The 11,059-nt window shown below is 35.4% G+C and overlaps 1 long non-coding RNA gene across 1 annotated transcript; it reads left to right on the top strand.

The window, feature by feature from the left end:
• The first annotated feature begins 5,697 nt into the window (after positions 1-5,697).
• LOC113337876 lies at positions 5,698-7,690 on the top strand. The gene is made up of 2 exons (XR_003354470.1): positions 5,698-5,830; positions 7,474-7,690. It is a non-coding gene; the product is annotated as an uncharacterized LOC113337876 (long non-coding RNA).
• The last annotated feature ends 3,369 nt before the right edge of the window (positions 7,691-11,059 follow it).

An 11,059-nucleotide genomic window follows, 5' to 3' on the forward strand; every position in this document is an offset into this window, starting at 1 on the left:
ATCAACACAACTGGCATATACAAAGGGACCAGTGGTCGATAAACCTAACTCTAGGTCAACACAACTGGCATATACAAGGGTACAGTGGTCGACTTTATTGAATTTATTCCGGTTGGTCTGATGGTCTGGTCTTAATTCTTAATTTTTTTATTTTTTATTTTTTTTGGTATCTCAATCACCCTATTTCACCCTATCAAAGGTAACAACTTGAATCGTATGCCCCACCAAATCACTTAAAAAAATAAAAACAAAAGGATTAGGATTCAACGAGATATGGCGAAACTACCATGTTTTTTTTTAATTCTAACACTTGAGCTCTGTGCTTTTATGAATAAACTCTTTAGATGTTTCCATCTAATCAGATTGGTTCCTCAACTCCTACAACCAAGATGTTTCCATCCACTTAGATAGGTTAGTGCTATCTTTAATAGGAATAAATTTCTAGGCTCTGGAGTTTATTTATATTGCAACTAAAAAGTTTCTCCCATACACCCAAACTTAAATCTAACATTGTCCTCAATGTTTTAAAGAAAAATTAAAAGCATGAACAAGGATAAATTGTTACCATTTGAAGCAAAAGAGTTAAGGAAAGATATTACCGTGCTGCATGAGCATTGGTTACCTCCCAAGAAGTGCTAAGTTTAAAGTCTTCAGCAAGACATCAGAAGGAATTAGTCACCTCATAGAATCATAAAGTAATAGCCGGAATAACTGTGGATCACCAAAACCAAATAGGGCTATCACAAGTAAAAGGAATCTGCAACATCCCAAGAAAATTAGCAAATAAAGCACACCCTTGTCTAGTTTCCTGTTTATGACAACTACATCTAGCCGTGGTTCAGGTTCAGGTTCTATAACAGGGTCTATATAAAATATTTTCATGGGTTGCAATTCCTCATAAGTTAGATCCGAATGTTCAAGTTTTAGAGTCTGGAAATACTCAACTAAGAATTTAGAAGCACATAAAACTAACCTGAATAACTGGGGATCCTCTAAGTCAATCAAATTTGACTTACGCAGCTGACCACAATGAGAGTGGTGGTGTTCCTTAAACAAATGTGTCGACCCTAATCTCCTAAAGTAATTAGGTTTAGTATCAAAACTCAATAACTGACACATTTCAAATTCAAACGTTCCCACAATTGGAATAAAAGTTTTTAGTGGGAAAACAAAATCAATTTGGGTATCATAGTCTGGGTAAATCACATCAACCATAGGATGGGTTTCTAACAACTGAACTTCTTCCTGGACATTATTAGGTTCGGGAGAGCTAGTATGACGGTAATCTGGCACAATGGTTGAGGCACATATATCAAGTCCCAAGTAAGGGACCTTTCTAAGAGTTAAAGCACACGGAGAATGATAAGCACCCCCAAACTTAGAGTTTTCAGTGTCTCTAGTAAGACTAGTCACAACTTCCCTAATTTCTAGGTCATCAGATTCCTGTAAATGGTCAATTGATTCTTCTAAGTCAGGTTCATCCTCACTCATCTCTACGAGTTTATGGTCTTCTAAGACTAGTGTTTCTAAATCGCTAGACTCTAAAACAATATTCTCAGGGTAAACTCTTTCCTCTAAACCATCATCACAATCATATAAAGGATTATCAGCGAAAGTTTATACTAAAGGCTCATTAACTAAGGTGTTAATCATAATTACTTCATCTGATTCACTGATAGGCACATCAAATAATGGATTATCCAACACACTGTAGGCTAAAGGATCATGAATTGCATCGTCTAAAACGGTGGTATCTGTAGTCAAATCCTCATCCTTTTGAATATGAGAATAATTATATAAATTATTTGGATTTGTACTAGAAACAACACTATCATTATAAAGCTCAATCAGAGTAACAAATTCCTGATCACTATGCCTACATATTTTAGGTTCTTCATCAATACTATCCTCATCATAATCATCATTATAATAACATGAAAAATGATCGAACCCCATCTAAATAAGTAGTATTACCAATTCTAACCTCGTCATCTTGATTATGTGAATAAAAACTATCATTGTTTTAAAGTGTGGTATTGGGAACACTATATTGGTATTTAAGACCATCTTGAGAAAATTTTTCTACAATCCTATTTGTACTCTCAGTAAATTGCTTGAGGGGCTCTTCTAGAGACATCTTAGTTGACTGCTCTACGGACTCTTCTGGGAGCGGAATATCATAAGTCTCTTTCATAAATAAATGAAATTTCTGTGTTGACTCATTGAAACTCTTGAGAGACTCTTCTGGAGAAATAGAAGGATTGTTTTGCTCGTATGACCTGTGGGTATGTGGATAGTAATTGGGCTCACAATGGTATGGACCATAACCTTCAAAAGTTTCGCGTTCCCAATCACTATTCACATTACGGTCATAAAAAGGATAATGTCCAAGCTGCTCAGTCGGATACTCATTGTATTGGCTACTATAATACCAGTTTGACATCCTAACTGCAAGGGAATTCTAAACAAGCACAAAGAAGGCTGACTCGACCACAACAAGCCTATTTTATCTAGAAAAAAAAAAGCATGATGACTCCACTTAGATTGTTTCTAGACCAGCTTCTATTCTTTCGAAAAGGAATTCGCTACAATATGAGCAAACCCCTCTGGAATCAATCCGAGTTAAAGTAAGTTGAATAGAGACGAGAGAAGCTGCATGGAGATTTGATACCCAAGGCCTCACCGGCATTACAAGGCGGCGTATTCAACTCACAGAAACCATCATGAACTTCAAAGTATGCTCAAAAGAGTAACCAATATTTTTCGAACGACTTTCCAATTAAGCTCGTTACCCTATCGGTCTCGTTCTAGTCCAAATTTTAAGGCTTAGGTTCGCATAGGTTACGTGTTCCTAAGGCGGAAAAGAAGGAAACAGTGATGAAATCCGAGTCCTTATCTTGATTTGGCCATACCTTGCCCTTTACTAGAAAATTAAATCCGATTTCAGGTCCTCAACATATATGCATACAAAATCATCCAGTAAACCCGCTGACAGGGGATTCGCGAGTGTTTAGAATTCTTACCTCCTGTTCCATACGGGGGATGAACCGTTGAGGTCGACTCGGGCCACCGACTCCAATGTCAGTGTACGAACCCGAGGGGCCGAGACAGTATCGTAACTGTCGTCCTTCCCTGTGCAGTTTATATTTAAACCAACCCTTCCTTAGGGTTTTAAAAATAAAGTCCAATGTTCAATGTCCAAAAGAAAAGAAAAAAAAATGTCTAAAAATAAAATATTACAAAAAATAAAAACCTTAATTACAGTTTCTAAAAAAATAAAATAATATAATATACAAAATCTTCTTCTTCACTCCTTTTGGATTTCTTTTTTCTTTCCTATTTGGTCTTTTCCTTTCTTTTCAGCACTTTCTCTTTTTTCTTTAGCTTAGCTCCAAATATGAAAGCAAACAAAAATACCAAAACGCGTAAAAAAGAACAAATAAAATAAACCTAAAAACAAATCTATAAACAAATCCGCGTCGGCGGCGCCAAAAATTGATAAAAATTTTGATAGTGGTAAAAGGTTGTCGTTCACTCGGACTCTGTTGGATTGATTTTAAGTTTTAATAAACGAAAATAAGGAAAATATATACAAATATGGTGACAAGATGAAGAGGCACTGAGACGCGGGATTTCACTACTTTTCATATTCTTGTGGTTCAATCATTAACTCTAGACAATGTAGCTCAAACAAAAGAAGTTGTGACTCTAATTCTTTGCCAAAAATAGATTTCATAAAACATTATTTGTAAGTCGTAAGCATGACGCATCAAAAGTAATTTAAACTAAGCATGCGACATCATACAGAATAACAAGTAATTAATAGAAATCATAAAGCAGTTAAATTTATGCAAAAAGTCAATAAAAGAATTAATTCATTTACCACAATCATGAAAAGTTGCTTCCTTCGTTGTCCCAGTGATGGGTCTAGCTCCACATAGTGAAAAACACGCTCAAAATATATTTCATTGCTCAAAAATGTGTTTCTATTGAAGAATTATAATGGAGCAGAGATTTGCAACGAAGAGGACAAGCAAAAGAAGACCCCCTTGGACAAGGGAGGAATTCCCGAATTGTTACTCGGGATTAGAATATGGCCTACACGGCCGGTTCTGAAGGGGAGCAAGGTGTGCTCCCGCACAAGGCGTACCATTTGTGAAGGCGTATTTTTATGCAGTGTTCAGTATTGGGCCCAACTGACTCACTATTTTTTTTGGTTGGAATCGAACTAAAAATATCCCATTTTGGATAATTTAACTTCTCTTAAATCTAACGAAAACGATAGAAAATCAACAGGCATCTTAAAATAAAATTGAAACCGGAGAGACAAGAGAAATTAAGTTGCTAGCAAAAACGCAAGGCGAGCGAAGTTTAAGTGACACACAATTAATAAGAGGTCAGTATTTAACACTACATGTTCTTCTCTGTTAGCAATATCATTTCAATTTTTCACTGCATAATACATTTAGGTCAGTAACTTTCACATTTGTTTATATGTATATCCCCTACAACACCAATTTATTATTATAGTTGTACAATTTTGCTTACACCGTGCATAATACATTCAGGTCTTTATAATGTTTAGCACATTGCTTAGTAATTTGAATTTTGCTTACGCCGTGCATTTCTACTACTACGTTCTACTATAGTTTACTTGTCGAAAACAATATTTTTCGTTTTTATTTCCTTGTTTGAGCTCTTTTCTTCCTTTAATGCAGGTATGTCAAGAACTACCTAGAGCAGGGAAACAACGTCGCAAGTTTTAAAGTGAAAGAATATTTGGCTGATGGCTATTTGCTTTAGTCTGTTTTGGATGTAGTTTAGTCCTCAAATTTTATTTATGTTTCAATCTGTTAATCAACCTGTTAATCAACGTAGTTTAGTCCCAAGTAGTTATGTGTTTGTTTTCATTTTTGATGGAAAGTTCCTAAGTTCCTAATACTTTTTATCATACGTTCTTCTTAAGTTGTGCGACATAGATTACTTCGTTTCAATGCTATTAAGTAGATTTTATTTATGTGTGAATTTTTTTTTGTTTGATAAAAAGGCGTTCCTATCTCTTTCTCACAAGGCCATCGAAACTTCAGAGACGGCCCTGATGGCCTAGGCAGGCAACATGTGAAGCCGTCCAAAATACAATAAGGGAACCAAAAATCAACATTTGTTCCTCACATAAGAAGGAAACAGATGACTAGAAATGAGGACACCACAAAAAGTGACTAAATTAAGTCAATGAACAGTCCATGCTCAGAATGGTGTAAATTCCGGACTTTCATCATATCCATATAAAAACCTGTGCTTGAAACGGTGTACATTGAATTGTAAGATGCAATCAGACGTATCATAAGATTTCAGTTCTAATATACATAGAGATCAGAATTTAGCATGGAAGAGACGGAAAATAATCTTTCTTGAAAGCCTAACACGAAATTGGCATATAAAAACAAGAGCCCTTTTAAGTGCAAACTTTAATATAAAAAATTTATTGAAAAGAGAAAGTGCAAAGAAACATGAGCATTCGTCAAAGAAATCCTAAGGTTTGAGTCAAACCTTATGGATGGGCAAGGTATCAGTCAAGTAATATTGACGGACTGAGTGAAATCGGTCAACCATGGTTGACACTGAATCGTATGTAAAATACGTTGTAGCCCTTTAAGTGGTTAACTTAACTCAACCACCCGTAAATCAGAATTTGAAGGCAAATGTTTTCTTCCTCTTTTATATTTCAATCTCTCTCAGTTCGACCATGTTCTCACTTTCACTATACTCTTGGCCTTTATTCTTCTCCAGTGACTGAAAAGAGTAGCAGATATGGCCGGAAATCTGCCAGGTGATCTGAAATCACTGATCTTGTTTGAATTGTGATTATGTTGCTATTAAGCGTGCATGTGTATAGTTTACTGTCTCAAACTTTGTTATTGATTATTGTTTGCCTGTACACCAGTAACATTTTTTTTCAATTTCCGGTAGTATGCAATCTAGGGTTTCACTTCTGCGTTAATTTCATTTTCCAATGGTATAAATGAAACAATGTTGATCTGATTTCAATAAATATGTTGAGTTGTTTTATCGCTAACGCTTGCATGTTGGGTATAATCAAATAGAATAACTAAATTTGGGTTGAAATCGTCTATAATAAATATGTTGAGTTGTTTTACCGCTAAGTTTTATTAAAATGTAAAGTTTTATGCATGCATATGAATCTTGGATTCCACCAAATATAAGGTCTTGTGCTGAGTTTCTTAATTGCCTACTATCCGTTTGTGAAAATGGCTAAATGATCATCATTTTGGAACCATGCAATGGAACCTGAGATTTTTATGAACTGGTCTACCTTTTCCAGGTATGGCCGTAATGACGCCGATTCTGATGCTCATATTTTAAACCGTAATGACCCCTATCATCTGCACTGTGAAAAATTAGTCAATCATCACACTTGGTCTCATCATTTTCAGCATTTGAATTTCATCTCTCTGTTGAGGGTCTAGGGTTGATCTAATAAATTATTCCTAAACAAGTATGTAATCCTGGTTACTTGAAGGTGAACATGGCGTTGTCAAAAGACAGTAGGGAGACTACGTCCAGTTTGAGTGCTTGTCCTAAAGGCAGAAGCCATTTGCACGATCAAACAACACATATAATAGCCAAAATTTTATGAGGACAGTACTATTATTTAAAAAAAAAATGCATTCTTACCATTGACATATGCAGCGACTACTAATTGTGTGCAGTAAAGGAAACTGGTCCACAGCTATGACCACACACAAAAACTTAAAGTATGCATGAGGAATAAGTTGTCACCCAGGAAGATTCAAATGGTGGAGAAAGCAGAGTTTGGTCAACTATCTAAGCTGTGTGTGTTCCAAGCTGATATGATTTTGATAACAACATTTCTTGATAATTTATATGGTGAGTATGCTCCAAAGGAGGCAACTGGCCAAAGAAAAGAAAGCGAACAATCAGGGATGGGGAGGATAGCACCCCTGCAGGCACTTCGTATCCTTAAGAAAATACATTGTAGTAACACGGTTATTTGCAGGCTTTTTAGTTTGAGATGCCAAAGAAGTTGTCCATAATTACTCTGTTTTTATGTGCGCTGTTCCTCGCATGGTTTTTAAGTTGGTATTCATTACTTGTTTGACAGTTTGCCTTTTCTTGTTTTACTCTTTAGTGATTACAACCATGTATGTGGCTGGGCTGTTGTCTCCTGTCTTTATAGGATCATCTGACACACATGAAATGCCCTAGATAAAAAGGATTGCTTTTCAATCATCATATGAGTTAATAATTTTGTCATGTTCTTAAAGTCCTCTGCAATTACTCGTATATTAGGAGGATAATAGAAGCTAAAAACAATGATTTTCTTTTTTTATATATAAATGTCATTTAGGAAGTCATACGATCTCCAGTTTTATTATTTCAAGTTTTTGTGGTTACAACTACTAAGTACTTTGTTTTGCAATGAAAATACAGGTAAGGTGCTTGTGTACCTGAAGAGCACAATGGGAAAGGTGAACCGTGTCTTTTAGGGGAGTCAGGAAGAAACAAGAACTCCGTCACATTTATCAGCAATATTATCAAGTTTTCTCTTTTGAGATAACCTCTCTAGCCATTGAATTTAGTTTTGGTAAAATAATAGCAGAAATTCTAAATTATTAATTTTTAAAGATCAGGACATATTTTGGTACAGTAATGTTTCAAGCAAAAAAAAATTTGTACCTTCAGTCTTGGGTATTACTTCAGTTCAGTGTTCCAGTTTTTGTAGGTCATACTGTATTTCTCTAGCTCTGTAGGATGAACAGAATCAACAGATAAAGCATACAAGTACAACTATACATTTCTTAGACGGTTAGACCGCATCGATTGCTTTGAAGACAAGGCAGAATAGGCTCATTCTTGGTTAGAAATAGGAATTGAGAATTGAGAATGATCAGATGCAGCAGCAATTATAGGCTGTTGCCTGTCAAACTAGATCTGAAAAAAATTCAACCAGAACATCCTTCAGAAGTACTACTAGGCACCTTTAGATTTAAGTTTTAGCTGTGCTTGAGTTTTTAGTTTCACAATCAGTACTGATTAATTATGGTACACTGAAAAATAAGATGTCATTGTAATTTATGCGATCATGTTACAGAGGTACCCACTTAATATTATGCGACAGTGTTAACAAGGTACCCAATTTATATTATGAGAATTTGTTTTACAGGTACCCAATTATAATATACGGCCTCTTTGAAGAGGAGGTACCCAATTAATATCATGCGACAGTGTTAACAAGGTACCCAATTGATAATATGCGACCTCTTTGAAGAGGTACCCAATTAATTTACTGCACAAATCCAACAGACCTGCATAGTCCACTTTGGGCCGACTACCGGCGATATGATGGACTTGGGGTATCCAAGGTGGTCCCTCTACATACTCAGCAAAACCATGTACACCATTACAAATCACATAGTCTTTATCGTCACAGTCATAACTCCATTACGTGGACGGGCAGTACCTCCATTTACTTGGGGCATCGCAAGTGGGGCTTCTACATACTCAGATACACCTTACTATCCGTTCTTGCACTGGAACCTCGAGCTACAATTGACTGTAGAATCTGCTGGCCACTAGTAATGGCTTGCTGGTTCTGATTGCTAGTAGGAACCCCGCTACTCATGTTCTTCCCTTGCGAACTTCCCTGTCAGCCTCGTTTCTAGGAACATTAAACATGATAAAGCTTAAAAAAGATCAATGTAAACAACCATATTTGAAGGAATCACAAAAGTAACAAGAAATATAAAATAGACAAATATCAACTATGAGAACCGTTTCTACACCTAAGAATCTAAGATACATCCACTTGAGAATATAACATGTACATCTCCCGCCTCCGATGACAAGGAAGAAACCACTTTTGGGGTTGGGGTCGGGGGTGTAAAGAAGAAGGAATACCAGCTAAAACACATAAGAAACAAGTCCATTTATAAAAAATCGAATTAGTTAAGATCACAAGATTGCCTGAGTGAATAATATTTGGACTATGTACATCCGAGTCAATTGAGTGTTTAAAAATCAATGGGTACATGCATTTCAGATACACATGTTATCCTTGACCTGGCTGACTAGATGTACCAGGCCACCAACCCTGATTAAAGTAGAAATTTTGGTCTTCTCATTGTAATCCAGCATCCCAGTTCAAGGAAAGGATTTTTAATCGGATGATAGTAAACCATGCCGAGTTTTAATGTAAATGGTCCAACCCATTATAGGCAGTTATCATCAGTTGGGGTTAGTTAGCAAACTGAAAATCAATGTGTGTCTGACAGCTTAGGGTTTCATCCACCAAGTCGAAACCCAACTTAAGCACATTCTAATCCTAGCCGGACATTCATCACTCATGATAGAAGATTAGATTCTATGTCAGATATGTGAAGCTTCTTCCTATATAATACAAACAAAGCCTAAACCCTTCATTCTTTTTATTGGCAAACAGAGAACTCACTAGCCTAGGTTGAAGACCCTCCATAATTCTAGGTAAGGTACCACTACTTCTCGCCATTCCAACTCTCAATACACTAAGTAGTTAAATAAAATTAAGGTTTATTGCCTCCTGTTTCTCCAAAAACTCCAGATATTTTCATTCTTCCAAAAACTTAATCTGTACGCCTACACACTACTATATCATTACCGAATCAAACAATCCAACACCCAATACTACCAAATCAAAGATTTCTTTCTTAACTGTAATCTCAATTTCAGTCAAAATCCATTTTAACAAGTTGAGAACTACTATTAGCTTATAGATAAACAATCCCCTGAACCAAAATCCACAAATCCATTCGCCAAAATCCCAATTTCACAAAACGAAAACCAAATTCCACAAAATCCCTAACAATCAATAAAACTCAATTCATCTGTATTCCCATCAACATTTCAAAAGAAATCAATAAACACCAACAAAAATTAATAAAACAAAATCCTGAATTCAGTCTTACGAACAAAATCCTCAATATAAACTTTTTACGGAATTTAATTGTTGGAGTCAAATATGTATTCTCTTAATAGGAATGGAGGATATATTTGTTTCCTTAATTATATAGATTTCTTTAATATCTTTGCTCGAGTTTCGTTAAAAATAAATTTATTAATATGAAAAATATAAGGGTATAGTAAAGAAATTATTGAAAAAATATGACTATAAACAGAAGTTGGACAGAATTTTGAAACAGACCAAGATGTAATAGTGGATAGTCTTTTTGAAACAGAAGGAGTACATAATTCTCTATCATTGAAGATCGAAAACAAACTACTTAAAACAATTTTCATACTTCAAATAACTTTCTACAATAAATGTTTAATTATTTTTGGGTAAGTTTCTCACTGTTCTTCTTATGGATAGTTTATTCTGAATTTTATATATATTGTCACAGAAAGAATTTTTGACAAGAAAATATGTATTAGTAAGGTGAGTTCTGAACTCTGATGACAACTGAACTTTTCCTGAAAGTGTTAGAGCACTGCTCGGTCGAACTCACATGCATTGCTATCTCAAGCATGTTTGTCAATGTTAGTGATCAAAACTATAAGTCTTGATTTTTAGTCTACTATATCTAAGTCTCGGACCAGGATAGAAAGTGCAGTTGAGCTCAAAAACTCCATGGCGATCATCATACAAGACGAAGGACTACTCGAGGAACTGGTGGAACTTCATCAAATAAAAGGTATGTGGAGACTTGAACTTATCCATCACTCAAAAGTATATCCACTCTATCTCCTATCTTGAGACAAAAGTCGTTTTGCTATACAGACTTTGATTACACACATTTGCTATTTCGAGCCGAGTTTATCTCGCCTATCTATTTCTCGAAATATGTGTTGGTAAACTTTCGCTTGGCCAAGTTCATCTTTACTTAGTGACGAAAGTCATGTTATGTTTCAATCACTTGAAAATGGCTTTGACGAAAAATGGTTTGTGAATAACAACTATATAACGTCCTCTAAGAATGTTTCAATAATTGAAATGAGAGTTTAGATTATATAACCATTGTTGGATATAAGCATTGTGTGGAAA

The sequence above is a fragment of the Papaver somniferum genome, unplaced genomic scaffold (genome assembly GCF_003573695.1).
Source record: "Papaver somniferum cultivar HN1 unplaced genomic scaffold, ASM357369v1 unplaced-scaffold_18, whole genome shotgun sequence".
Classification (NCBI taxonomy): Eukaryota; Viridiplantae; Streptophyta; class Magnoliopsida; order Ranunculales; family Papaveraceae; genus Papaver; species Papaver somniferum.